This window comes from Aedes aegypti, chromosome 3, assembly GCF_002204515.2.
Source record: "Aedes aegypti strain LVP_AGWG chromosome 3, AaegL5.0 Primary Assembly, whole genome shotgun sequence".
NCBI lineage: Eukaryota > Metazoa > Arthropoda > Insecta > Diptera > Culicidae > Aedes > Aedes aegypti.
Window position 1 is genome coordinate 302,184,496 of NC_035109.1, and position 15,508 is coordinate 302,200,003.

Consider the following 15,508-nt stretch of genomic DNA (forward strand, 5'->3'; position numbering starts at 1 on the left):
AGGAAATAGACACCGGTGACTTTATCTTATCATTTCGCGATAGCTCCAAATAATGTGTCATGATTAGGCAGTTTCAAATATTTATTACACTTTTTCCCCATCTTCAACATCATACCTATGGTTCAATGTGGGTATTGATAAATTAGATGATTTAAAAAAGAGCTCGTACACTGCGTTTTAAAAGCCCTTCTGCTAATTATTGATTGTGATGCTAATGCTCACCACTTTGAATCTGGGTCAGCTAAGTTACTGGTTGAATTTATAGAGCAGTGGCTGGTCAGAAGGGATCTTTGACTTACCTTCTGAAAACATCTCAACTCGTTCATAAAATAAACTATAAACGTCTCTAACAAACATATTCAAGAAATTCATCAGAAATATTTCCAGGGATAACGCCCAAAGTTTGTCTAGTAGTTCGGTGCGTGATTTTTGTAGAAATAATTTTAGAAACACCGCTGGAAGTTCTAATAATTGTGACATGTTTTTTTTTAAAGGATAGAGCATTGATTTCACAGCTTCACTAAAATGATATGTTTGCGTGTCTTAAGGATCAAATTAGGTGTCTCTAGTAGATTTAGGCTTACTGAATCTGATGTTGTTCTCAGAAATGTTCCAGGACGACACAATTTTTAGCTACAGGTCACTAAAGTTGTATGAAACACTGGTTTCTTCGATGTTTACATAAAATTAAACGTTTAATTTTGTAAACTTTTCAGTAATCTAATCCACCACGCATGCAACATAGGACTTCAACTTTCATGCAAGATTTAATTTGGCTTAAATTTCACGATTAAATTTTTGAATATTTAAATCGAATGTTTCAACATGCTCCTATTCTCTTTAAAAAAATATTCATTTCTATTGTATGGCGTAATACAATACTTTTCTAAACCATCAGAAGGTAAATTTTGAGCATCGAAAGATCAACAAAGTTCTTTTTTTATTGTTTAACACAAGAAGTTTGAATTCTGAGGCAATTTAAGCAAATAAATTGTCAAACACGTTGGCAAACTTGCATACAAGATGGCTGAAATAGTCAAATTTTTCATTTTCAACAGCCAATATCTCAAAATCTAGACGTGCTATGATATTTTTGAAAAAGGCAATGGACTCAGCAACCCTTAGTTAAGTGAATAGCTGTATTTTGGTGCTCGAGACAAAAACGTGCTCCGCAGTGTTTCTTATTTTTCATTTTTTTTCTGTATTTTTCCAAGAGGTACGCCAAAATCTGCAATGTATCTAAGAAATTTCTTTTTACGTCAGAAAATGGTCGAATTTCAACATAATATCGGTCAGGAGGGAGATTTCTAATGTGCCGTAAAATAAGACGAATAGAAACAATCCCTGACATGTTTGAATGTGTATAACTTGTACAATCGTGTGGGTAAAAATATCGAAATTTTTTTACTTGGTGAAGAAACAAATTGAAATTATTAAAAACAATCACAATTTTTGATTATGTTGGAAATCGACAAAAATGGCGGATGTTTTAGGCTATCGCAAATGGTGAAGATTTCCATATTTTTTTTATGATAAATGTAGCAAACTTTTTAATTTAAAAATGTTCTATCTGTAGCTATTGAACTATTATAAAAAAAATATTTCAGTTGGTTTTTAAAGCTTATCATTACATAATAAACGCATTTCTAACTGTAGTTCGCTTTGTTTCTATTCGCCCCCCTTTTTCTATTTATCCCGTTTTACGATAACTTATTTTAGGTATACTGTTTCTCTTGATGTTGTACTATGCCCGTAACGCGGGTAGATCACCTTTTCGAGGTGCGTTACGGGGTAAGATCTACCATATTGTACTCTTGTTGTATCTGTTCTTGTGAATACTTATTAGTAGGGTCGGAAGAGTATAAGAGAGTAACAAGACACTAAGACCCACTTATTTGTCCTAGATAATGAGGAGGTCGAAGTGAAAAAATGGCTCAATCAGCATCTGAGGTTGGTTTCAACTCATGAGACAATTTCTTTCCGAGTTCAAGAGTTTATCTTTCGATATCTAGGAGGAAAACGATTCCGAATCAGTGGAGTAGCAGACCTCTTAACTTCTAAAATAAGCTTTTTGTTTCAAGGAATCTAAATGTTTCATGGGATGAAACCTGTTCACAGTTTCAAAAAACGACTTTGAACCTTATAAGTAGAAGCAATAATTTGATACGCTAGAGTACCGATGCATGGTCAAAATCAGTATCATTCAACCAGCTTAGTCGCCGAACCTGATTAAGGGGCGCGCTTTTGAGAGTTTAATGGTGACAAACTGTTTTCTCCAAAAGGTATAAATAGCGGTATCTTTTTCTAAAGAGGCTCTATGCAAAATGGTAAAGAATGATATTTGTATAAAAAACGACTACTTCATTATTTCTCAATAGTAATGGAGTAGAACGACATGCACTAAACAAAGGACCCGGTTATACCACAAAAGATTACAGAAAACTGGTCGCAGTGGTTCATCCCGAACAGAAACAGAAAAAATGCCCATTATCTTCTTCTTCTTCTCTCTGGCGTTACGTCCCCACTGGGACAGAGCCTGCTTCTCAGCTTAGTGTTCTTATGAGCACTTCCACAGTTATTAACTGAGAGCTTACTATGCCAATGACCATTTTTTGCATGTGTATATCGTGTGGCAAGGTACGAAGATACTCTATGCCCTGGGAAGTCGAGGAAATTTCCAACCCGAAAAGATCCTCGACCGATGGGATTCGAACCCACGACCCTCAGCTTGGTCTTGCTGAATAGCTGCGCGTTTACCGCTACGGCTATCTGGGCCCCATTATAATTGGAATGATTGATAGATTTGCTTTAGTATAGAGACTTTAGTCGCTCAGGCTGGTTTGTCTCTTCATTGTAATTGGGTTTGATTATTATTTTTCAAGGTTTGTCAAAATGGAACAATTTCAATACCTCTCAAAAACCAAAAGGAAATTCTAGCGAAATATATATAAAAAAATCAACATTCTAAGACCAAGCTTTTAATACTCCTGGAAGAGTTCAAGCAAATATATTAACAATATGGTTCACTTTAATTTTCCCATACACACATTTGACAACCCGTTTAGAATTGCCAACAGCACTATCTGTTGACGAAAATGGTGACTAAACCATACTTAGGGAAATTCCTTTCGATCGAGTACACTGGGTTGACGTCACCTCGCTGACATTTCTTATTGTTTTGAGTTTAGAGTTCTAGAGTTTAAGCTCAACATTTGAAAACGTACTGAAAAAAAACACCATGCTAGTAATAAACAAAAAAAAAAAGATTTAGTATAATATGGCTGTTTGAACTATTATTTTATCTGTAGGCGTTTGGCGTAAACGCCCTGTTTTTTTTTAATTTAGACTCTTGAATAACTTACATTAGTTATCATGATCTTAGCTGTTGTTGCTTTTTTGATAAAAGGAAAAGATGGCGATTATGCGATTTTTACGTTTTCAGTTCCAATTGCCAATTCAGATATTGATTTTGATTGCATGAAACCAAGAAAAATCTCAGATTGCCAGTGTCTTCAACATGGTTGAAAACCCTACAGGCAGACAAACTTTCGGTACGCCGGCACAGTTTCAGTTTGTTGATTTATGACTTATGAACAACCAAAATTATTATGTGATGTATAATAAATTATTTCTGCTATCTAATAAATTAGCCAAAATTCGTCTAACTTTTACTGTGTTTGCTACCAAACTTTTTTTTTTTTTTTTGTTGGTAGCGATAGGGGTAGTACTGGCACTCTTAATCTGCCCTAAGCTCCTTCCCAGCATTTGCTTTTATAAGCCTCTATTGCGTTCATCACACAGACGTTCCTAAGCAATGTTGCTCAAATGGTCACTGTGTACCCTAGCAGCAATCAGCCCTTACCGTAGTTTTGCAGTCTAGTACTTTAGACTACTATCAAACTATGATAAGGCCTGAAATGCTACTAGAGTGGTTAAAGTGAAGAACGAAATAGTTTTATTAAAAGGTCCTCATTCCCCATTTCATTTCATCACTCACTATCGTCACTTTTATTCTCGACACTATCACGTTTATCACCGATTATCACTCACCAACTTTCGTAATACACTTCAGATATACTTTCCATTATATCACTTTTCACATCACACCATTTTCACATAAATTCATTGTTATTAGCATTTACCACCTGTTAGCATTACTAAGTAATTAAAAGATATTCAATTTAAATGTTTCATTATTTTTGTTGCTGTAGGGTCTACTATTTAAACTACAATTTAGCACTATCAACAAAGTTACAGTAAAACAAAATCACTTCGATCCGATTTTTCTGCACTCGCTGTCATTATTAACACTTTTATCATGCATGTTTGAAGAACTAGGCAATAATGTTTATATTCAGAGAAATGATTGCAAAATGTATTATGGCCTTTATTAAATTAGAAGAGTTCACATCATTATACATCATCATTATTATATTTCTAACAAAACTATCAGAATCACTTCCAATTTCATTTTCAAATTTTCATCACCATAGATTTTATTATAAACACACTACATATTAGCACCAACACAATCACTAAATTTAATAACAACAAGTATTACGCGCAGTTCCACCAAACACCCATTCCTATGTTGCATTATAAAACGATTGATCACACGTTAGCTTCGAAACTTAACAACCATTACTGATTAGTACAAAGGATGATACAGCTCGTGTAAACGAACTGAACCATCAACAACCAGCACTGGTTTATAAGTAACTAATGAGCCCTGACGGTCCCTCCGTTCGAAGAGGACCTGATAATATGCCGAAACATATTAACAGATCCTCCGCCTGAATGCAGCCATTTCATGATAAATCATGAACCGTTAGAGGTGTGCCAAAGTATTGGGAAGGTGACATGTTTCACAGACGGGTATTATTATGGTGCACCTTCTACTTTGGCACCGTCAAACCCTGTGATCGTGGCCAGGGAAAATTCGTCTAACTTTTACTGTGTTTGCTACCAAACTGAACGTTTTTTGAGTAGTGATTAAAGGTATGTTGCCCCGTTCGTTGCGATATACTAAGATGTATCAACAACTAACATTAATTCTCGACAACTTATTTAAACACACTCAAGTCAAAAACAGTATACAAACTTACTTTATCGATTTTACGTGTTTCGCAGACGAAGTTCTACACGTTTCGCTTTGAACCAACTCGATTTTTCACTTTTAGAACGTTTAATTTTCGGATTTACAAAACGACGAAAGTAAGATGTTCAACTTTCGCAACCTAACCACTACTTTCGCTGCCCCGCTGTATGGAGAGACAAAGTGGCTTAACCACGAATGAAAACAAAACATTTCTTGAGTCGATTTTACACTGGTACAAAAACGTCGAAAGTAACTGAATAAATCGGCTTATCATTTTGTAATAAAATTTTTGTGGGAAATAACAGGAACTGCCTAGTTTTTGAATGCGAGCTTATTGTATGCAAAATTTAAGCAATGTACACGGCGAAAAAATGTTAAAAAGGTGATTAATTTTAAAACAGTTTTAGAAGACAGGTTGTGATTTTCTGAATTAATTTTCTCAAAACCGTATGGAAGTTACTTACGTCGATTTGAAAAAGTAATCGAGAATTGTCTTTTGTTTTTCAGCTATGATGACTTCACAGCTCGCAATTTCTAAGTAATAAGACTCAGTTCTCATGGTAAATATCGATTTGGAAAAGTATCACTATATGCGTTCACATGCAGAAAATATGCTGATACTTTTTCAGCTATGTCAGTACAAAAAAAAACTGATTCTCATTACTACGAAATCTTAAATCTTTTGAAATAGCTACAATCATCAATGATAGAGATGGGCAAAAAGAATCAGAGTCGTTCCAAAGATCCGGATCATTCAAAAGAACGAGTGATCCGTAGCTCTTTTTTGGCGGGAGTTGGTTCACTTGATCAGCACGGATCAGACAAAAAATCGAATCGATTATTTTCCCCTATTTACCTTTCGTTCGTTTCTCGGCTTTATTATAACGCTTGATACGTGCCCTCATTTGCGCGCCGCGATACACATGCAAACACAGTTTGCAGCAACTCCGAACTCTCATCATACACAACCAAACAACTAATTGGTCCCGCCCATACAGGCTGATGACAGATAGAGAGAAAAAGTTCTCACTTGGACGGAAAAGCATATTTTGCTTCTTTCTTTTAGTTCGGGTAGGGGAAACCAGCCAAGTAGGGTAAGAATGTATATGATGAATAAGAGTGCAAAATATACGAAAAGTACGACGCTTGTCGCGCAACAGGGAGTGAACCGCTCTTTATTTTGTTCGCTCGGATCAGTTCGCTCTTCCTTTGCGAGCCGATGAGTCACAGAACCGTTCAAAAGATCCGGTTCACCAGAATGAATGGTTCGGATCGGATCCGTTCACTGAAATGAACCGTTTTACCCATCTTTTTTGCCATTCGATTGGACAGCCATTCCTTCTTAAATAGAATTCCATATGCAATTGGATTTAGAGTGATACAGTAACTAACTTGACAGTTTTCAGTATGCAATAAAGTAACTACAGTAACTACAGTTTTTAGTATGCAATCGACAAATATATTATATAAACAATAGAGGCCACTGTCATTTATTTCAGGCGAAACCTGTTTTGTGATTGTGGCGCCACAATTGCCAAACGTGGCAACTAATACAGCTTTTTTTTTCAAGGTTATCAAAGTGACAACTCATCATATCCAGCGGAATAAGGTACCCCGGGGCAAGTGAGAATCCGGGTAAGTGGGGCGTTTTGTCTTAGCTCAACTAGGAAAAGTTTTTCATGGGGGTATTCTTCTAGGAAGTTGAAGATACAATGACAAGGAATGTATTTAGTACTAAACATATTGTTATTTTTATTACCATGTGGTTCATGTAACAGTTGTCAGGTCAGCGCCATTTTCAACTTGCATGACAAATTGTGACACGTTTCACGTCTTGCATTTACTCGCAAAAAATAAATGTGTTTTAAATCGAATTTCCATCAGTAAGCTATAATTTTTAGTATTATTACAAGCTGCTAACGATAAACCAGTATTTTGTTTTCATTTCATATGAAATTTTCGATGGTCTATCTTACCCCAAAATATATTTGTACCTGGGGTAAGTGGGACCTATCAAAACAAAAACCAGAATCAAAACTTTTCGTACACGTTTCATACATTTTGCTAGAGAGTAGCACTTAAACATTCAAACAAATGATTTTTATCAAAAAAGATCAACCTCAAATTACGTAATTGCATAACAGGGAGAAGAAAAGTATTATTATTCTTTATTTTTTAATTAATTTTTTATTTTTGAAATACGACTTCAAATTGAACAAACACACAGCTGAAATTTGAAATGCATCATGAGAACGATTACTTTTCTATGTTATTTGAACTTTATTTGTTATTTCTACCAAATTAAGTAGTGATGGAAAACAATTCCATCCCATAAGGTGGTTTTCTGTCATGTATATAAATAATAACAAAACATATTTATAATTTCGTCAATTATTGATTGTTTATGTGCTACATTTTAATTAAGAACTTATAAATAATATATTTTGAACATGTTTAATTCCTCTTTGCGCTTTTATTGAGGAATTTTCAGTTAATATTAAATGTGAGGTGACATACTATTAAATAAAGGGTTTCTTCCTAAAACGTAACGTATTTTATGGTTGATCCCTTATGTACATCAAATATGTACTTAAAATTAAAAATCTATGACTTATCAATCCTATTATTGTAATGATTGACTTAATGATGTGGATTGACGCATGAAACTGGATGTGTCTCACTTGCCCCGCTTAGCGAGGTAACTGCGTCCATTGGCTCATTCTAAAACTTTCTTCCAAGGTTTTCACAATTTCGAAATTATTCGATTAGTTTCATGCACACAACAGCAAATATGTTGCCAAATCGTGATTGTGTTGTTGGATTTGAAAAATATTGACATTTGAAAATTTTATTGAACAATTTGATTGAACTATCGTTTTTTTCGTTCCCACGTGCCCCGCGGTACATTATCTAAAAAATACCAAGCTCAAATATGAATGAACTTCTGCGGAGTTTTAAAATAATTTGTTCACATACGATAGAAGAACATTTTGTGTTATTGATAACATTATTTGCTGAAGCATGTTTCCTTAGAGAGTCAAGCGTTGCGATGAATATAAATATTAGAAAAGGGCCAAAAGAAAGGTTAATGAAGTACTACGTAATGTAAAATATGAAAACAAGAAGCATATTTAGTTGCATTTTTCATTCTGGAATATGAATATGAATAAATCTCTAGCGTCCGACAGCCCAGTCAATCACTTTAGCTTACAGTCATACAATCTTAACATTTTTAGAAGGTAAATCAATGCCCAAGTAACCAATAAGCATTTGAAAGAGCATTTGATCTGCATTATATTCGTCTACACAGCATGGTGTTAAATGCTCACTAAACTTATATCTGCTGGTAGTGCTGCTTCAATGCAGGTTTTGGCGAAATAACGGGCTCTCCAAGTGCTACACCTTCAGAAACAGTTTAATGACTGTCAAAAAAGCGTAACGCCTTGGTGTTGAAAAAATGAAACAAAAACAAATTTCACCTACCGCTCGCTCTCTTTCTTTTCTCACCGTTGTCATCACCCTCACAGTTTTTGTTGTTGTGTTAATTTTTTGGTAATCCATCTATGAATTAGATTCAATCTCTTGATCCGGGGATAATGGTCTGTGAGTTGGACTGTGCTGTGCCGCGTTCCAGAATACGCTACAGATGGTGCGATGACGAGCACTGATTTTATGGCCTATTTAAAGAATGTTTCATACATAGATTGCAGTATGAGGTTGAAAATTTCCCTCTGTAGCATAAACGAGTATCATATCCTTCAGTTGAAATACGACGCATTTGTTCTTGGAACAAGAGAGATTGTAGATATGTCGGAATTTAGTCATTAATGTCATACGATCAAATAATCTTTAAATCAAAACGTCTGCCTAGTTGAGTTTTGATTCAAAGCGTATCCCCCATCTGCATTTACTTTGGTGAAACTCTTCGCATATTTGAGCAAGCGGTCCGAGTGAGAAAACATCAGTTCAAACAGATTCTAGTTGGTACTCTCCTAAACAACCAAAGCGTATGTGAGATGGAATATGTTGCCAAATTTTGCAACATATCGTTTGTACTCTTCTCTCTTAGCATTTGCGTAGCATGTAATTAGCATCTAGATTTCCTCGATCTGAAAACAGGACAAGCAGTGAAAATGCTGATTAACAGATGTCAGATCTTAAATAGCAGTGTATCTGCTTGTTGAAGACAGCTAAGCAAACCAATTGCTTGTATAAGGCAACCAGCAGTTCAAATGCTGTAAGCAGCTTACTGTACGACTTATTTCAATGCTTGGTGGTTACCTGGGTGATAACAAATTGTTTGTAACATCTAAGATGAAGTGTATCATCATTGAAATGTGTACGCATCATTGTTATTTTATTCTAAAACGGTAAATTTTGGTTTGTTGGTCTGTTCCACAAAGTTGTTCAATTTCAGAAGTCACACAAATTTGCAGAACACACCAACTTTCTACGACTTACCGTTTTCGAATTAAATTAATAAGTCTCACGGTTACTTATTTTTGTCTTCAAACAATTCTCTGAAACTCTATGTAAAATGACTACAATGTCATAATTCCATTACAGGCAAAACTTCAAGTTATTTGTAGTTCGTCAACCAAATTTCAGCCAATTCGGACTACCAGGAGCTGAGATACAGCACCCCAAACTTGGGCATTTTGTATGGAAAAACAGCATTTGGTTACTAACTTATGTCACTGACTGTAAGTAACATAGAAAAATTTGAATTTATATTATTAAAAATGTGAAAATCGTCATAGTGTCCGGCTTTCGAAGCGTCCGGCAATTCGAAGCAAAACGGTAATAAGCATCGCATGGTTTTCTTGGCCAGGAATAAGCAGTTCCAGTATCAAAGCGCTGGGTGAAGCCTCGTATCAATTCTTGAGCGAAAACTCTGCTCAATTAATTCTGGAATTTTTTTTTTATTCATGTCATCAAACGAAATTGTATATTACTTAGTCATCTAGAGTTACAAATATTTCATCAATTTATCTTAACAGAATTGCACTTTCATCGTCACCAGAACGTTGACTAATTACTGTCGTCATCATCGCATAAGAGTTACAAGCGCGCTGACTCATTTATATGTGATAATTGTGAATCCGATTATGGAATGAAATTTCCAACCATCATTTCCACACTACTAAGTATATGATAGAACGATATCGAAGCGCATCCAGTGATAACAGGTATGCCTAATCCAACAATTTTAAGCAAACGCAATGCCAGACCGGTATCTATTGAAATGACGTATTAGTTGCCCAAAATTGGAATCCAAAATCGATAACGGAATACCCTGAATATTAAATGATTAAAGTTAATTGTTATGAGTATTTACGATTTATCTCTGTTTACATAGACTTTGTATGTTTAGCACTTGCCGCAAGGTCAAGCATAGTCAGCGTATCAGTTAATACCAATTCGTTGAAGAGTCATAGATCACATCCTGAAAATAAGATATGTATTTATAGGAACAAAATACTGATAGTATACAAAACTTTAAGTGCCATGTATTAAAGAAAAAACAAATTCATTAGACCAAGGAAGGGGCTTTCCTTAGACGAGTGGTTAGACTCCGCGACTACAAAGGAAAGCCATGCTGAAGGTGTCTGGGTTCGATTTCCGGTCGGTCCAGGATCTTTTCGTAATGGAAATTTCCTTGACTTGCCTGGGCATAGAGTATCATCGTATCTGCCACACGATATACGAATGCGAAAATGACAACTTTGGCAAAGAAAACTCTCATAAGCTAATAACTGTGGAAGTGCTCATTAAACACTAAGCGGAGAAGCAGGCTCTGTCCCAGTGAGGACGTAATGCCAAGAAGAAGAAGAAGAAGAAGGAGAAGAAGAACATTCTATGTTATATTATATCGAGGAGGAAGTATCTATTCAATATCCCACCTGTAATATCAAAACGACAAAGGTAATCTGATTGTCTTGATTAGATCCACTACGCGTTCAATTGGTCTCCTTTCTAATCAATTATGCAATTTGTAACGAGTGTTCGAGTACTACTATTTTTGGGACTTCAAGCTTCGCCCCTTGTTACGCCCTGCCTATCAGAAAATATCTTTCTTTTCCATATGTGCCAGTAAATATGAATTCTGCTACTCACCGTTTCGAAATCCAATTCTATCGCTGTCATGTTCCCTTCAACGGTTACATCGGGTGGCCCATACGATGCCAGTACATCGCTATTCTACTGCAGTCTGTTGCGCACTCATCACGTAATGGTTCTATAGCAATCACTATTCTGTTCCAACTCGTCATCACGTCATCATCCTGCCGTTGTATTATGATTGCGGCTAGGGGCTAGGAAGGTGTGTCGTCGTTTTCGAGTCAGCCACGACTCATTCCAAAAGGATTGCTTTCTACTATTCCATTAACGACATACAGTAGCATTACGATTTTGGCTACAGGTGCAATTTCCCACCACTTATAGAGACATGATTTGATTTTGGCAGCAAATGGGTCGATGGTCTAACGCAGTGATTCCCAAAGAGGGCGAATTTTCAGGTCCAAGGGGGCGGCTATTGTAAAACTAAATTTGGGGGGCGAAAAAGCTACAAAGAGGGCGATTTATATTTTTCTAGAATTTTTGTCCATACTGGTGAAACTGTTGTTTTAATTTTGGCAAATGGTCGATTCCATGTATACCTTAATACCAACTCATGTAGATTTCTAAAAAAGAATAGCTTTTTCATCTTTTTTAATAAGGTAGATCTGAATGATTCTATAGCTAGATAGCATTGAATGTATTTTATAAGAACAAAGCAGGTATTTTTTTTGAAATTCATATCAACGCCGATAATAAAGTTTAATGCTTTTTTTTGTTAGGAATCATTACAAAAAGACTGGTTATGTTTCTATTGATGGCATCCAGTTTTTCTTCATGGATTTGTTTTACACTAGTCATTTAAATGTTTTGGTCGCACGCATTTCAATCAGTTTATATAGTACAATTGGTCGGTACTTAGACAGATTGAACCAAGTGTTTTTTAATGGTTTCAGGAAAACTTTCCCCAAGCATTCAAAATGTAGAAATATTGGAATCATTCGCTGTAATAATGTAATTTATCTGTTTGATTATACATCTGTATCAAAACAGAATCGGAAAAATAAAAATTGATGAAGTCCTTAAAGTATCTTTAGAACCAGGTCGAGTCTAGTACACGACACTGAAGACGGCCTTACAGTTGAGGTCGAAATACGCTTACCTGTCAAAAGATACAAACTCTAGTGGAATTAAATGGTATAGTACTAAATTCGGTTTTTTCATCTACTTATCTTTAGAACGCCAAAATATCATAAACAAACTCAGGAACATTTGGCAGACACAAATAAATGACAAAACCACTAACTTTCAAAGGCATAAATAACCCTATTTGAAAACAATCCTGAAGATATGACTAAGCGACATCGAATTACACACATCAGATCTGAGAAAAATTAACCTGTAGTTCAAGAAAAAAATAATTAATGTTTCATTGCATCGATTTCTATGTTTCTTTTTTAAAATTGAGTAGAATTTGTATGTGATTATTTCCAGAATAGTCCAAAAATATTACCCACAGTTTAAAACAACTTATATCAATAATTGAAGCAAAATTAAAAAAAAACAGATGGTGAGCCAGTTAGATTTGTTGATACCAGTAATCAATGCATATGATTTTTATGGATATGGTGAACAATTTTATCACAATTAAAAAACAAAACCTTTTCAATTTGACTGTTTTTCTGTACGTAATGTTTGAAGTACATATCAGGGGGGCGATTTCAAAATATATTGGTGTCAAGGGGGCGAAAGTCAAAAAAGTTTGGGAAGCACTGGTCTAACGCCTATCGCTTCTGCATAAGCAGAAGATTATGGTTTCAATCCTAGGTCTATCCTTTTCGTCGTACTTTGTAGTTTTATCTTTCATTTGCTTATATCTTCCACTCTTAGCCTCTCACACTTACACTATATTCGTTCATAGCAATCGCTAGAACCAGAGACGACGGACAAGAAACCGTTTCTCAACACTTCCATTCTTCCATCATTAAATCACACGTTTCCTCACACCTGATACATAGAAAGTCTGCTAACTAAAAGCAAGCCTCTCTGCCATAGAAAACACCTTACTCCTATTATCTTCCCTCATGAGCTGGCGTGGATACAGTGGTATATCCGATCTACTGTGGACCAGTTTCAAAACCAACATCAATTCCTCCTCTTTCCACTCTTTAGTCTGCATTCGATTGTGGCAGGCGCCATTGTTGCCTAAAAATTGAAGATCCCCTGCACTTATACACTGAGGGTGACGGAGTCTGTTAATCCCCAGTAGTCAACTGGTTGGTTCCTTGTGTAAGTGCAGCTGATCGGTCGATACTGGAGTAGCAACAATGGGCAGCCAATCAAACTCAAGCTCGAGAAACATCGAAAACTCATATTACGTTCGAAATTCATAAATTGATCAAAATATTCAAGTTTATAAAACCGAAAGGCGTTAGATGTTTCACCTTAGGTGATATAAAATTATCTGAATATATCGAAAAATTTAAACAATTATGGTGTAGTTTAAGGAAGTTTGCTTTTTTTGTTGAAAACCTTAAACATCTATGAAATATGGGCATTGACATCGTTTGATGTTTTGATATATCGATATTTTCATTCAATACATAGGTGATATCGATATTTTGAATCGATATTCATATGTTAATACATGATCCTAGACTGTAGGTTCATGTGTAACATTTTTCTTTGAAAAAATTCAACTATGCCACAAACAGAAGGTAACAAAACCGAAATGTTACTATATCATAACTATTCTACTCCAGCACGGACGGGCAGACGATTGCTCTTGAGCGGCATGAATGCGTTAAAAATAGATCTCGATGACGGGAGATTAGTCAACGCGTCGTGCATGGAAAATGCTTCTTTCGGGGGGCCCTTTATTCGGTTGACCAGTCGATGACGAATGATGTTCAACACTGTGCTCAGTGATTTGTTGTGGTCACATCACATCAACCTCCCCACCCACATGGTTCTGCTTCGTGACAAAAGAAAGCCATTCATTACGTGAGTGGCAGCTTTGTTGACGCACGTATCAATTATCTTCTGTAGTGAATCTCGAAAAGTGTTTATTTTCAAACAATCCTCGAGTAATTTTTCTAGCAAAATCTCTATGAGTTTTTCGAAATTTCTGCAGAAGTTTTTCCAGGAAATCTGTTCTATGAATGCCTCCAGAAAATCCTGCAATATTTTATCCAAGGGGATTCAATTGATTTCCTTTAAATTATCTCAGTAATTTGTTTTGAAAAATCTGCAAAACTTTTTCAGGAATTCTACATTTTAGGTCATGTAAAAAATAATATGTTAATATATTCAGATTCCAGGAAGACCCTTGACATTAGCAGCCAGTATTTATAACACTGAAATAAAAGGTATAACCTCATTAAATGTGTCAAGATCGGGGTAAGAGCCTTACTAAGAGGCAGAAATATTGTGTATTTCTTTCACTACTGGACTGCGAAGTGCGGCTTCATAAGTGCGAAAATGCGAATAAAAGTGCGGGATTACATCGAATCGTGTCGGTGTCTTCAGCGGGGTTATTCTTTGGACAGCGAGGAACAACTCCGCTGAAGACATAAACTCTATTCAGGGCTGGTAGCAAGTCACTTTTTAGTGACTTGGTCACTTTTTTCGACCTGGTCACTAAAAAGTCACTATTTTCAACAAAAAGTCACTAAAGTCACTTTTTTCAGGAAAATGGTCACTAAAGTCACTTATTTTTCGTGATCTGATGATAATGAAATTTAAGGCTGGGTTAGCTTTTCAAACTAAAACAACAAGAAACAGATATTTGTTATTTCAAAGACAAGAATAGTGTGATTTTGAAATCGAAGTGTAAAGATTCTTGACTCAAGAAAAGTAGAGACTCCTGGCTAACTATATTATTATTGAATCCTTATTATGGGGAAGTTCAGCCCGCGACTGGTTCATCCCTGCGCTTCCAGCTTGTCTCTTTCATGTGTGCTCTTCCCGCCAGTCACCACATGATCCAGTTAGAACTGCATTTTTCTTATTAGCCAAATTTCATATATAGGAGAAGGTTTCGACCGTGATTGTTTTAAATTATTTTGACTGGCGGGAAGAGCACACATGAAAGAGACAAATTCTCTGACTGCGTGTCAATTCCCAATATCAGTCATCGATCGATAGAACCGTTCGGTTGATTGCCGTCAGTATAAGAGCACATTGAAGCCTCCTGTATTTTTGCCTGTGTTGGTAGCAAAGCTCAAAGCTTTGAGCCAACCCTTTTCCAGTAGAGAAGCTAGGCAAAATACAGGACGCTTCGATGCTTACTGACTTTAAAATGGCTTGCTCAGTTTTCACCACCTAATTAAATTTTCAATCTTGTCGCTCCCT

The 15,508-nt window shown here is 35.8% G+C and overlaps 2 protein-coding genes across 4 annotated transcripts in view; both read left to right on the forward strand.

The window, feature by feature from the left end:
- The window catches only part of LOC5570176 (probable ATP-dependent RNA helicase DHX35), a 54,073-nt gene that overhangs the window by 16,849 nt on the left and 21,716 nt on the right, over positions 1 to 15,508 (forward strand). The window lies entirely within an intron of this gene.
- LOC5563823 (ceramide phosphoethanolamine synthase) overlaps positions 1 to 15,508 on the forward strand; it is a 43,715-nt gene that overhangs the window by 16,844 nt on the left and 11,363 nt on the right. The window lies entirely within an intron of this gene.